Genomic DNA, 13,710 nt, shown 5'->3' with positions numbered 1-13,710 from the left:
GGTGCTTCAACAAAGTACTGAGTAAAGTGTCAAAATACTTATGTAAATGTAATATTTCAGCTTTTTTTGGAGAAATGTATTCTGGTCTGATGAAACTGTTTGGCCATAATGACCATCGTTATGTTTGGAGGGAAAAGGGGAGGCTTGCAAGCCAAAGAACACCATCCCAACCGTGAAGCACGGGGGTGGTAGCACCATGTTGTGGGGGTGCTTTGCTGAGGGACTGGTGCACTTTATAAAATAGATGGTATCATGAGGGGGGGAAATTGTGTGGATATATTGAAGCAACATCTCAAGACATCAGTCAGGAAGTTAAAGCTTGGTCACAAATGAGTCTTCCAAATGGACAATGACCCCAAGCATACCTCCAAAGGTATGGTAAATGGCTTAAGGATAACAAAGTCAAGGTATTGGAATGGCCATCACAAAGCCCTGACCTCAATCCTATAGAAAATGTGTGGGCAGAACTTAAAAAGCGTGTGCGAACAAGAAAGCCTACAAAACTGACTCAGTTACACCAGCTTTGTCAGGAGGAAATGGTCAAAATTCACCCAACTTATTATGGGAAGCTTGTGGAAGGCTACCCAAAACATTTGACCCAAGTTAAGCAATTTAAAGGAAATGCTACCAAATACTAACTGAGTGAATGTAAACCTCTGACCCACTGGGAATGTGATGAAAGAAATAAAAGCTGAAATAAATCATTCTCTCTATTATTATTCTGACATTTCACATTCTTAAAATAAAGTGGTGATCCTAACTGACCTTAGACAGGGAATTTCTACTAGGATTAAATGTCAGGAATTGTGAAATACTGAGTTTAAATGTATTCGGCTAAGGTGTACGTAAACATCCGACTTCAACTTTATATACAGCTCAAATAAGAAAAGAGAAACGACAGTCCATCATTACTTTTAAGACAAGAAGGTCAGTAAATATGGAACATTTCAAAAATGTTGAAAGTTTCTTCAAGTGCAGTCGCAAAAACCATCAAGCGCTATTATGAAACTGGCTCTCATGAGGACCACCACAGGAATGGAAGACCCAGAGTTACTTCTGCTGCAGAGGATAAGCTCATTAGAGTTACCAGCCCAAATAAATGCTTCATGGAGTTCAAGTAACACATCTCAACATCAACTGTTCAGAGGGACTTCATGTTCAAATTGCTGCAAAAAAAACACTACCAAAGGACAACAATAAGAAGAAGAGACTTACTTGGGCCAAGAAACATGATCAATGGACATCAGACCGGTGGAAATGTGTCCTTTGGTTTGGAGTCCAAATTTGAGATTTTTGGTTCCAACCGCTGTGTCTTTGTGAGACGTTGTCTGGATGAACAGATGATCTCCGCATGTGTATTTCCCACAGTAAAGCATGGAGGAGGAGGTGTTTTAATGTGGGGGTGTTTTAGTGTAGGGGTGCTTTGCTGGTGACACTGCATGTGATTTATTTAGAATTCAAGGCACTCTTAACCAGCATGGCTACCACAGCGTTCTCCATCGAAACGCCATCCCATCTGGTTTGGGCTTAGTGGGACTATCATTTGTTTTTCAACAGGACAATGACCCAACACACCTCCTGGCTTTGTACGGGCTATTTTACCAAGAATGAGAGTGATGGAGTGCTGCATCAGATGACCTGGCCTCCACAATCCCCTGACCTCAACCAAATTGAGATGGTTTGGGATGAGTCAGACCGCAGAGTGAAGGAAAAGCAGCCAAAAAGTGCTCAGCATATGTGAAAACTCCTTCAAGACTGTTGGAAAATCATTCCACGTGAAGCTGGTTGAGATAATGCCAAGAGTGTGCAAAGCTGTTATCAAGGCAATGGGTGGCTATTTGAAGAATCTCAAATATAAAATATATTTTGATTTGTTTAACACTTTTTTTGGTTACTACATTATTCCATGTGTTATTTCATAATTTTGAGGTCTTCACTATTATTCTACAATGTAGAAAATAGTGAAAATAAAGACAAACCCCCGAATGAGTAGGTGTTCTAAAATTTTGACCAGAAGTGTATCTATATATTTTACTGTGGCCTACATTTTAATCTATTCTCCTTATCTTAATCAAATGTTGATGATGGGAGGGTGAGCCATTCCGTTCTGTGATCACCTATTTGGCCTGTGAGGATGTTTATGACGAGGACAAGGGTAAACAAACACAAATGGCCACTGATGATGAAGATAAGCCATGAGAAAGAGAAGAGATTGGAACACTATCAAAACAGCCAGCCAGTCCCCATCGCGATCTCTATGGACTGCAGAAGATCTTCAAAGACAGATGAGATTTTTTCTGAACACACACACTCACGCACGTACTGTACATCTGCTTGCACGCACGCACGCACGCACGCACGCACTCACGCACACACACACACACACACACACACACACACACACACACAGAGACAAAGTCTAACTAAGTCAAGGCAGAGGATGGTGTGGGAAGAAATCAAAGAAATGTCAGAGTCCAGGGATTTCTGATGTATGTCTCTGTTACATCACTGGGGACGCATTTCCTCCATCTTTATTTTGACTGCATTAAAATACAGATTCAGATAGAAGAAGAAAAAGACAGGAAATGGGGTGCCGTTTTGACTAGATTTGGTGGGAACAGATTTGAACAAGCTTGGCACATTTAATAGTCAAACCACAGGTTATTTTAACTCGATTTATGACGCGCTCATTTAAAAGGTACCTTTAAAACAACTTTTCCCATGACATTTGGTTTTGATTTCCCTGACCCCTGACAAACACACACCTTCTCTAAATACATATACAGTGCCTTGCGAAAGTATTCGGCCCCCTTGAACTTTGCGACCTTTTGCCACATTTCAGGCTTCAAACATAAAGATATAAAACTGTATTTTTTTGTGAAGAATCAACAACAAGTGGGACACAATCATGAAGTGGAACGACATTTATTGGATATTTCAAACTTTTTTAACAAATCAAAAACTGAAAAATTGGGCGTGCAAAATTATTCAGCCCCCTTAAGTTAATACTTTGTAGCGCCACCTTTTGCTGCGATTACAGCTGTAAGTCGCTTGGGGTATGTCTCTATCAGTTTTGCACATCGAGAGACTGACATTTTTTCCCATTCCTCCTTGCAAAACAGCTCGAGCTCAGTGAGGTTGGATGGAGAGCATTTGTGAACAGCAGTTTTCAGTTCTTTCCACAGATTCTCGATTGGATTCAGGTCTGGACTTTGACTTGGCCATTCTAACACCTGGATATGTTTATTTTTGAACCATTCCATTGTAGATTTTGCTTTATGTTTTGGATCATTGTCTTGTTGGAAGACAAATCTCCGTCCCAGTCTCAGGACTTTTGCAGACTCCATCAGGTTTTCTTCCAGAATGGTCCTGTATTTGGCTCCATCCATCTTCCCATCAATTTTAACCATCTTCCCTGTCCCTGCTGAAGAAAAGCAGGCCCAAACCATGATGCTGCCACCACCATGTTTGACAGTGGGGATGGTGTGTTCAGCTGTGTTGCTTTTACGCCAAACATAACGTTTTGCATTGTTGCCAAAAAGTTCAATTTTGGTTTCATCTGACCAGAGCACCTTCTTCCACATGTTTGGTGTGTCTCCCAGGTGGCTTGTGGCAAACTTTAAACAACACTTTTTATGGATATCTTTAAGAAATGGCTTTCTTCTTGCCACTCTTCCATAAAGGCCAGATTTGTGCAATATACGACTGATTGTTGTCCTATGGACAGAGTCTCCCACCTCAGCTGTAGATCTCTGCAGTTCATCCAGAGTGATCATGGGCCTCTTGGCTGCATCTCTGATCAGTCTTCTCCTTGTATGAGCTGAAAGTTTAGAGGGACGGCCAGGTCTTGGTAGATTTGCAGTGGTCTGGTACTCCTTCCATTTCAATATTATCGCTTGCACAGTGCTCCTTGGGATGTTTAAAGCTTGGGAAATCTTTTTGTTTCCAAATCCGGCTTTAAACTTCTTCACAACAGTATCTCGGACCTGCCTGGTGTGTTCCTTGTTCTTCATGATGCTCTCTGCGCTTTTAACGGACCTCTGAGACTATCACAGTGCAGGTGCATTTATACGGAGACTTGATTACACACAGGTGGATTGTATTTATCATCATTAGTCATTTAGGTCAACATTGGATCATTCAGAGATCCTCCACTGAACTTCTGGAGAGAGTTTGCTGCACTGAAAGTAAAGGGGCTGAATAATTTTGCACGCCCAATTTTTCAGTTTTTGATTTGTTAAAAAAGTTTGAAATATCCAATAAATGTCGTTCCACTTCATGCTTGTGTCCCACTTGTTGTTGATTCTTCACAAAAAAATACAGTTTTATATCTTTATGTTTGAAGCCTGAAATGTGGCAAAAGGTCGCAAAGTTCAAGGGGGCCGAATACTTTCGCAAGGCACTGTACATCTATCTGCATCAGCAGTCAATATGTCCCCCCTCCCCCCCACTCTCTCTGCCACTTCACATACACAAGCACATGCGTGCACACGCACACACACACACAGAGCTCTTATCGCCAGACTCTCATGCGCGATTGCGCCCCCAGACTCTCCTAATCAAGACAAACGGCAGCCCCCTCCCCCTGTGCACCTCTCTCATTCCTGCACCCTCCCCCCCCTTAATCTCCTCCCATCCTACCCCCCTTCCCTCTTGGCCTGGTGTGGCCGCTAGCCCGCTTGGGGTCCTGCTGTAATTGGTTTAGACATAATTTACTGCTCACTTGGTAATGTAGCATTTCAGCATCTGATAAAAATCATATCAAGTCACAGCAATGGGTGCTCCAGCTTGAAAGGGAGTCATTGTAATCATTTAGATACCAAAGGGGGATCCTGCCCTCTCCCTTACTCTCTTACTCCCTCTCTCTCTCTCTCTCTCTCTCTCTCTCTGTCTCTCTCTCGCTCGCTCCCTCTCTCACAGACACAGACACTCTCTCTCCCTCCTATTCCAGCTCATTTTCACGGGTCGGGGCATGGCACTGTAATCATTGTTGTTTAAAAAAAAACTGGCTCCACTCACAGGCTCCAGTCCCCCTCCTCTCTCCCTCTCTCTTTCTTTCTCTCGTTCTCTCTCCTCCCTCCCTCAGCATGGAAGTGAGGGACCAGGATACAGAGGGGTGCGAATGAGAAAAAAGTCAGAGAGAGAGAGCGGGTGAGGACTGGGGGATGGAGGGAGGGATTTGTCACAGAAATAAATGCAAAGAAAAAAGTCGCCCTGACAAACTGAATTGCTGAAAGTTGTAATTATCCCTGTTTTGGACTTCCTATGGATTTGTGGGTATTGCGGCCCTCTTTACTTCAAACTTTCAATGAGCCGTGAGTTTTGCCACAGGCACTTTCCCTAGCCGCCACATTGGGCTTTTGCTCTATCCCTGCAATGGCGCATTCCACCATTCTCCCGCAGACCCACCACACATTTTTTTTTACATTTCACAACTCTTTATTTTAACAGCAACGCTAATTTCTGGATGCTATGAACTGACTCTTAATTTGGGATACTTTAGCGTACATCTTCCATCGACATCATAACTTAATCTTATGAGAATAAAGAATGGTTCCCGATGTTGCAACAGGCAGACTCTGCTTAAAAAAAGAAAGATATACTTGGTGTGATGCATATGGATATGAACTTCCGATTCAATTGTGTGCGAAAGGATTTTACTTCCGGGTGTGTGGAAGCGGAAAAGGAGCTTATGAGCCAGTTAATCCAAAGATAACACTTATTATTACCCCTGTGCTTGCAGATTTTGGTCTTTATATCTGTCACATACAGTACAGTATCAGATTTAGGTGGTACATTTGCAAAGAATGGCTAGAATATTGTAGTTCGATTAATCCTTTTCCTTTCAGAATGACCTTTGTTAAAAAATGCTGGACTTAATATTAATATTGAGCCTACATTTCACACCCATGCAGCTATTTAATAGAGAGAGTGGGTAAACAGCCACCTTAAAGCTGCAATAAGTCACTTTTTGGGCTCTATTTCTATGCTCCTCGTTATTCCCGTTTCATTTTTGTGTCTTTTACTTTCAGTTTTTTGTACACCAGCTTCAAACAGCTGAAAATACAACTGCTTTTGATTATGGAAAATACATTTCACAGCGGTTTAGGCGGTACAATCATTCTCTACACTTGCTTGTTTTGTCACATGAACTGAATTTAGGCTAACTTTTGGAATTTTAGCAACCAGGAAATGGCTAAGCGATTTCTGCATATTGCACCTTTAACTCCCTCTGGTATTTGAGGCTGTGATTTAGGAGACCATACTACCCTTACCCGGATAGGGATGACTGTGGAGCACACAAAATGCTTTGTTTTTTTTAACGAGAGGCACTAAATCAGCTTTCATCAGTGTCGTCGAGGAAGATCCCTTAGCACTCTTTGGTTTCATACATGCTCTGCGGACTCACTGGCAACACAACTCCAAAGCCCCTCTCTCTCTAAATGCTCATTGGTCGCATGCTTGACCACACAAAGGACGACCACATCCAGCTAGTGAAGGTGGACGCTATCTAAACGGAACACAGACGGGTCTTGTCTATAGTCTATATACCGGCCCAGATAACTAGGCAGGTAATAAAAGCCTTGAAAAGGTTTTTTTAGAGAGTTCCCTATCATTTTTTAAAAATGACCTTAACTGATGATTTGGAACCCAATCGACTACTCACACACAGCCATTCCGTTTCCTATCCATTGTATCAGTTGGGTCTTAACATTGCTAGATAGGCTTTGACTTTTTTGGTGATGCCATGTCTAGCAGTCTAGTAGTCATGTCTAATTCTGGTTGGGGTTCCAACGTTATCAACCATGTTTACCCAGCATGTCATTTTCATGAATGACATCAAAATGCATGTTTTTTCCAAAATGTTTATTAACTGAGGTTTTAAATGATGTTTAACTTGGGCATCATTCCATTTCACTTGAGCATCATTTGTTGCCATTGCTGTACAGGCTTCATCCATCACCGTGGGATTAAGATTTGAGCTGGGCGATCCAGAATGATCGGAGAGTAAAGCAGGCGGGTTGAAACGAACACAGCTGGGGGATCTTCGTGCAAAGAGCCGACTCCAGTGTCGTCTGAGGTTAACCATCTTGTCTTTGTGTTATTTGCATGTAGTTAGAGCCGCCACCACAATGCTTAAGGTTTCTCAGGCCCCCCCCGGGCCACACAACCAAGGGGGAACTATTAGTACTTATTTCCGAAAAGTGAGTTGTTGGAAGTACTCGCTAAATGAAATGCAGACTTGTGTATATCTCCAGAAAGAGAGGGGTGGGAAGTAAATAGATGGTTTCCCTGATCGTTCCAAAGTAAATAAGTTAGAAAACTGTTTCCATCCACTTTATAGTGCAATCGTCTGGGTCCTATTTACACCATGAGCTATTTATCCGTCTTCACTAGTGCATCCATGACCATACGCACAGCTGAAAGGTATTGTGCCTTGGGAGAAAACCTTGTGAGGGGCCAAATCTCCTTTAGTTGAAATAACAGAAAAGGGATTAACAATCCGTGTGGCTATGTGGTTTAAATGCCCAACCTCTAACTTGATAGATTTAACAATTTAATCATGTGTACAAAAGGGTGAAAGTGGGGCTCCAATTATGGTGGAACCAAAGTAAAATAAAAATCTGATCACAGGCTATTGCTCACGGACTGGAAACCATTTCGAAAACCAAATAACAAGCAAAGTGTTTAATATTGGTTGGGTTCGTTTAAGACGGCCAGTAGAAATACAATCGTGTGGCCAAGGCAGACAGCCTAATTGTTGATCAATCCCACCGGATACGACTCAAAACGTTCCCGTCCACACATCTGCATTTAAACAATTAATCCCAAACACCCCCTCTTACTTTGAACGCGAACAAATCACATTTCCAGCCCCCCGCCCCCTCCCCCAAAAGGTGTGGGTTGACGACTCAACCAAACTGAAGTCGAGAGTGTATTGGGCACGAATTCTCACCACAAAAGTCTCTTAGTGCATTTCCAGCCCCTTTCCAGAGGGAGTCAAGTGCAGCCCCTTGGCTTTGTTATAAGCACTCCGCCACCCCCTGTGGTATCTGAGCGCCTCCAGAAACAAGAGGCACGCCTGCCCCCCCCCACATGAAACCTCACTGAGCTGTCAAAGCGACGGGATTAACTTCAGGCCAATAACATGCAATTAGATTCATTTTCCCTCCTTAAGCCTATTTAGACCACAGCTGAGCAGCTAGTGGTCCCCTTTAGCTGAATTTAATTGTGTTTCTTGCACAATGAGCTGTGAGTTACAGGGGTTGGAAATGGGCAACCAAGGCGGGCCGTACTGTATGGTGGAGCGCCGGCTTCCGGAGCAAAGGCAGTTTGGTTACAGCAAAGACGTAGAGGAGGTGATTGGGGTTATCGTGGGGCCTCCAGGCAGAATTCTACAGAGTTTCCCATCCACGGCCCGAGGGGAAGACTGCTGGTGGGTGCTCTTTATGTCACTGCGGCCCGAGAAACCGACACCGTCCTTAATCGTGTAACTTTGTGTGCTGTCCCTTTTACGGGCGTGCTAATCCCATTACTTGCGAATAAAGACGTAATCATGAGTCCCCACCTCTCCTGTTCATTTGCAGGCCTTATTTGCCATTGTCGGGGGAGTCCATTCAGCCACCATTGTGTGCTGACTGACAATCCCTGTTGAGTTGAGAAGGAGAGAACGAAGGTGAGGAGAAGACGAAGGCGGAGGAGGAGGATGGGTGTGTTGGGAGCATCATCACCAAATACTTATTTCCTAAAAAAGTTACAAAACTAGTGCCACTTGAATCCAGTGGGAAGCATGCAGCGATGATTTGACCGATTGATTGTTTCATCGTAGACAATACCATGCGCTTCACGTTTCTTTGAACACATTCACACCCGAGGCTTAATATAGATCGCTTTTCTCCAAGCTTCTTCTTCCTGCGATGAATAGAAAGCTACCCTTCCATTCTCTATTCTTCTCCTGTCCTCTGCTCCCCATTCATTCAGTTACATAGGTGTTATGTACGTGTAACGCCATTACAGTGCTTGACTAATGAGAGACCATTGCTCTCTGTCTGTAGAACGGTGTACCTTTGCCAACTCGTTGTATAAGCCCATCAGCAGAGCCCTCTATCACATTCTCACTCGAGCAGAATGAGAGGCAGTAGCACCTCAGGAGCGCAAATCAAAGGATATACAGTTGGGGTCCAAAAGTATTGAGCAAAAATACATAATACAAGTACTGAGCTATACTGTATGCCCCCCAAAAATGAAATATTCTATTATTTATATTAATACAATTGCTCAGAGAAAGGATAACGACACTGAGCTTTTCTCTAAAATGTTTTATGAGATTGGAAAACACATAGGGAGGGATCTGAGACAATTCCTCCGTACAGATTATTTTCAGATCCTTGATATCCCTTGTCTGTGCTTGTGGACTGCCTTCTTCAATTCAAACTCTCTTCAATATTCAATCAATATTTTCTGCACATGTATTGTTCTTTCAAAGGTCAAATCCACCATTGGTGTGAGGGGCCAAATACCAGCTGTGGGTTTGGCCCTCGAAAGAACAATGCATACGCAGAAAATACCTCATACCTACTGTAACATATGGTGGTGAATATGTTATGTTATGGGACTGTTTTGTGTCCTGGGGCACATGTTAAGGTCAATGGCAACATGAACTTTATCAAGTACTAGGACATTTTAGCCATGAACCCGGGTTGCCTCCGACAGGAGGCCGCGCATGGATCTTCCAGCAAGACAACAACCCCAAGCACTAATCAAAATCTAGATCTAGATTTTGCAATGGCCTTCTCAGTCTCTGGACTTGAACGCCATTGAAAACGTTGGTTTGATTTGAAGAGGGCAGTCCATAAGCGCAGATGAAGAATATCAAGGATCTGGAAAGATTCTTTATGGAGGAATGGTCTAAGATCCCTTCCCCTGTGTTCTCTAGAAAAAGGCTCAGTGTCATTATCCTCGCAAGGGGAGGGTGCTAGAGTATTTACAGTTTTTTTTCAATCGCTAACATGCGTTGGTCAAAACTGAAGTCACATTGTCAAAACTCTTCATACAGTCAGCGAAACAGAAGTGTATGTGGACCAAACTGTGAATCATTTTGAATTGTTCTCACACAAAATGCATTCGATGACCACATTTTCCGAAATCTCCAACAACATTCTCCGAAATCTCTGACCACATTCTCCAAAACTCTTTTCTCATTCATACTCCACCACCTGTAAAACAATATATTTTCAGCACATTTTCAAATGCTAACACACTGTTTCCAAAACTGTTAAAAACACATTCAAAACAGAATGAATAGCAAATGTAAATTACAATATGCAAAGACATAGAAAAAATAAAGTCTATTGAAGCAAATTGCTTCATTTCTGATTCATTCTTGTTACATATACAGTTGAAGTCGGAAGTTTACATACAATTAGGTTGGAGTCATTAAAACTCGTTCTTCAACCAATCAACAAATTTCTTGTTAACAAACTATAGTTTTGGCAAGTCGGTTAGGACATCTACTTTGTGCATGACACAAGTAATTTTTCCAACAATTGTTTGCAGACAAATTATTTCACTTCATAATTCACTTTATCACAATTCCAGTGGATCAGAAGTTTACATACACTAAGTTGACTGTGCCTTTAAACAGCTTAGAAAATTCCAGAAAATGATGTCATGGCTTTAGAAGCTTCTGATAAGCTAATTGACATCATTTGAGTCAATTGGAGGTGTACCTGTGGATGTATTACAAGGCCAACCTTTGGGACTCTTTGCTTGACATCATGGGAAAATCAAGAGAAATCAGCCAAAACCTCAGGAGAAAAAAATTGTAGACCTCCACATGTCTGGTTCATCCTTGGGAGCAATTTCCAAATGCCTGAAGGCACCACGTTCATCTGTACAAACAATAGTACGCAAGTATGAACACCATGGGACCACACAGCCATCACACCGCTCAGGAAGGAGACGCGTTCTGTCTCCTAGAGATGAACAAACTTTGGCGCGAACAGTGCAAATCAATCCTAGAACAACAGCAAAGGACCTTGTGAAGATGGTGGAGGAAACAGGTACAAAAGTATCTATATCCACAGTAAAACGAGTCCTATATCGACATAACCTGAAAGGTCACTCAGCAAGGAAGAAGCCACTGCTCCAAAACCGCCATAAAAAAGCCAGACTACGGTTTGCAACTGCACATGGGGACAAAGATCGTACTTTTTGGCTTGCAAGCCGAAGAACACCATCCCAACTGTGAAGCACGGGGGTGGCAGCATCATGTTGTGGGGGTTCTTTGTTGCACTAGGAACTGGTGCACTTCACAAAATAGATGGCGGAAGGAAAATTGTGTGGATATATTGAAGCAACATCTCAAGACATCAGTCAGGAAGTTAAAGCTTGGTCGCAAATGGGTCTTCCAAATGGACAATGACCCCAATCATACCTCCAAAGTTGTGGCAAAATGGCTTAAGGACAACAAAGTCAAGGTATTGGAGTGGCCATCAAAAAGCCCTGACCTCAATCCTATAGAAAATGTTTAGGCAGAACTGAAAAAGCGTGTGCGAGCAAGGAGGCCTGCAAACCTGACTCAGTTACACCGGCTCTGTCAGGAGGAATGGGCCAAAGTTCACCCAACTTATTGTGGGAAGCTTGTGGAAGGCTACCCAAAACGTTTGACCCAAGATAAACAATTTAAAGGAAATGCTACCAAATACTAATTGAGTGTATGTAAACTTCTGACCCACTGGGAATGTGATGAAAGAAATAAAAGCTTAAATAAATCATGCTCTCTACTATTATTCTGACATTTCACATTATTGAAATAAAGTGGTTATTCTAACTGACCTAAAACAGGGAATTTTTACTAGGATTAAATGTCAGGAATTGTGAAAAACTGAGTTTAAATGTACTTGGCTAAGGTGTATGTAAACTTCCAACTTCAACTGTACTTTAGTACAGTCAATAAAGTGAAAAAGTGTTATTCTATAATGAAATACTGATTTACAGTATGTGAAAAATCATTCAAACTTCAAAGAGATAAGTTCATCATTTATGTAAGGCTCCCAGTTAGTGTTTTTTGGGTCAGTGTGTTTTGAGTGACAATGTATGCTTTCTGAGTGAGAATTCAAATCAAATCAAATGCAGTTGGTCACATACACATGGTTAGCAGATGTTAATGCGAGTGTAGCGAAATGCTTGTGCTTCTAGTTCCGACTATGCAGTAATATCTAACAAGTAATCTAACAAATTCACAACAACTACATTATACACACAAATACACACAAATGTAAAGGGATGAATAAGAATATGTACATATAAATATATGGATGAGCGATGGCGTGCGGCATAGGCAAGATGCAGTAGATGGTGTAGAATACAGTATATACATATGAGATGAGTAATGTAGGATATGTAAACATTATTAAGTGCCGTTATTTAAAGTGACTAGTGATACCAATATGTAAACATTATTCAAGTGGCGTTATTTAAAGTGACTAGTGATACCTTTATTAAGGCCAGAGATTTGAGTCTGCATGTTGGCAGCAGCCTCTCTTTGTTAGTGATGACTGTTTAACAGTCTGATGGCCTTGAGATAGAAGCTGTTTTTCAGTCTCTCGGTCCCAGCTTTGATGCACCTGTTCTGACCTCGCCTTCTGGATGATAGCAGGTTGAACAAGCAGTGGCTCGGGTGGTTGCTGTCCTTGATGATCTTTTTGGCCTTCCTGTGACATCGGGTGCTGTAGGTGTTCTGGAGGGCAGGTAGTTTGCCCCCGGTGATGTGTTGTGAAAACCGCACCACCCTCTGGAGAGCCTTGTGGTTGAGGGCGGTGCAATGTCCGTAGCAGGCACAACAGGATGCTCTCGATTGTGCATCTATAAACGTTTGTGAGTGTTTTAGATGACAAGCCAAATTTCTTCAGCCTCCTGAGCTGGACGAGGCGCTGTTGCGACTTCTTCACCACGCTATCTGTGTGGGTAGACCATTTCAGTTCGTACGTGATGTGCACGCCGAGGTACTTCCAACTTCTCCACTACTGTCACATCGATGTGGATGGGGGGGTGTTCCCTCTGCTGTCTCCTGAAGTCCACGATCATCTCCTTTGTTTTGTTGACGTTGAGTGAGAGGTTATTTTCCTGACACCACACTCCGAGGGCCCTCACCTCCTCCCTGTAGGCCACCTCGTTGTTGTTGGTAATCAGGCCTACCACTGTAGTGTCATCTGCAAACTTGATGATTGAGTTGGAAGCGTGCATGACCACGCAGGCATGGGTGAACAGGGAGTACAGGAGAGGGCTGAGAAGGCACCCTTGTGGGGCCCCAGTGTTGAGGATCAGCGGGGTGGAGATGTTGTTTTCTACCTTCACAACCTGGGGGCGGCCCGTCAGAAAGTCAAGGACCCAGTTGCACAGGGCGGGGTTGAGACCCAGGGTCTCGAGGGTACTATGGTGTTAAATGCTGGGCTGTAGTCAATGAACAGCATTCTTACATAGGTATTCCTCTTGTCCAGATGGGATAGGGCCGTGTGCAGTGTGATGGCGATTGCATCATCAGTGGACCTATTGGGGCGGTAAGCAAATTGAAGTGGGTCTAGGAAATCAGGTAGGGTGGCGGTAGGGTGATGGTGATATGATCCTTGACTAGTCTCTCAAAGCACTTCATGATGACAGAAGTGAGTGCAATGGGGCAATAGTCATTTAGTTCAGTTACCTTAGCTT

This window comes from Oncorhynchus clarkii, chromosome 17 (genome assembly GCF_045791955.1).
Source record: "Oncorhynchus clarkii lewisi isolate Uvic-CL-2024 chromosome 17, UVic_Ocla_1.0, whole genome shotgun sequence".
Lineage (NCBI taxonomy): Eukaryota > Metazoa > Chordata > Actinopteri > Salmoniformes > Salmonidae > Oncorhynchus > Oncorhynchus clarkii.
This window is presented reverse-complemented; position numbering follows the sequence as displayed.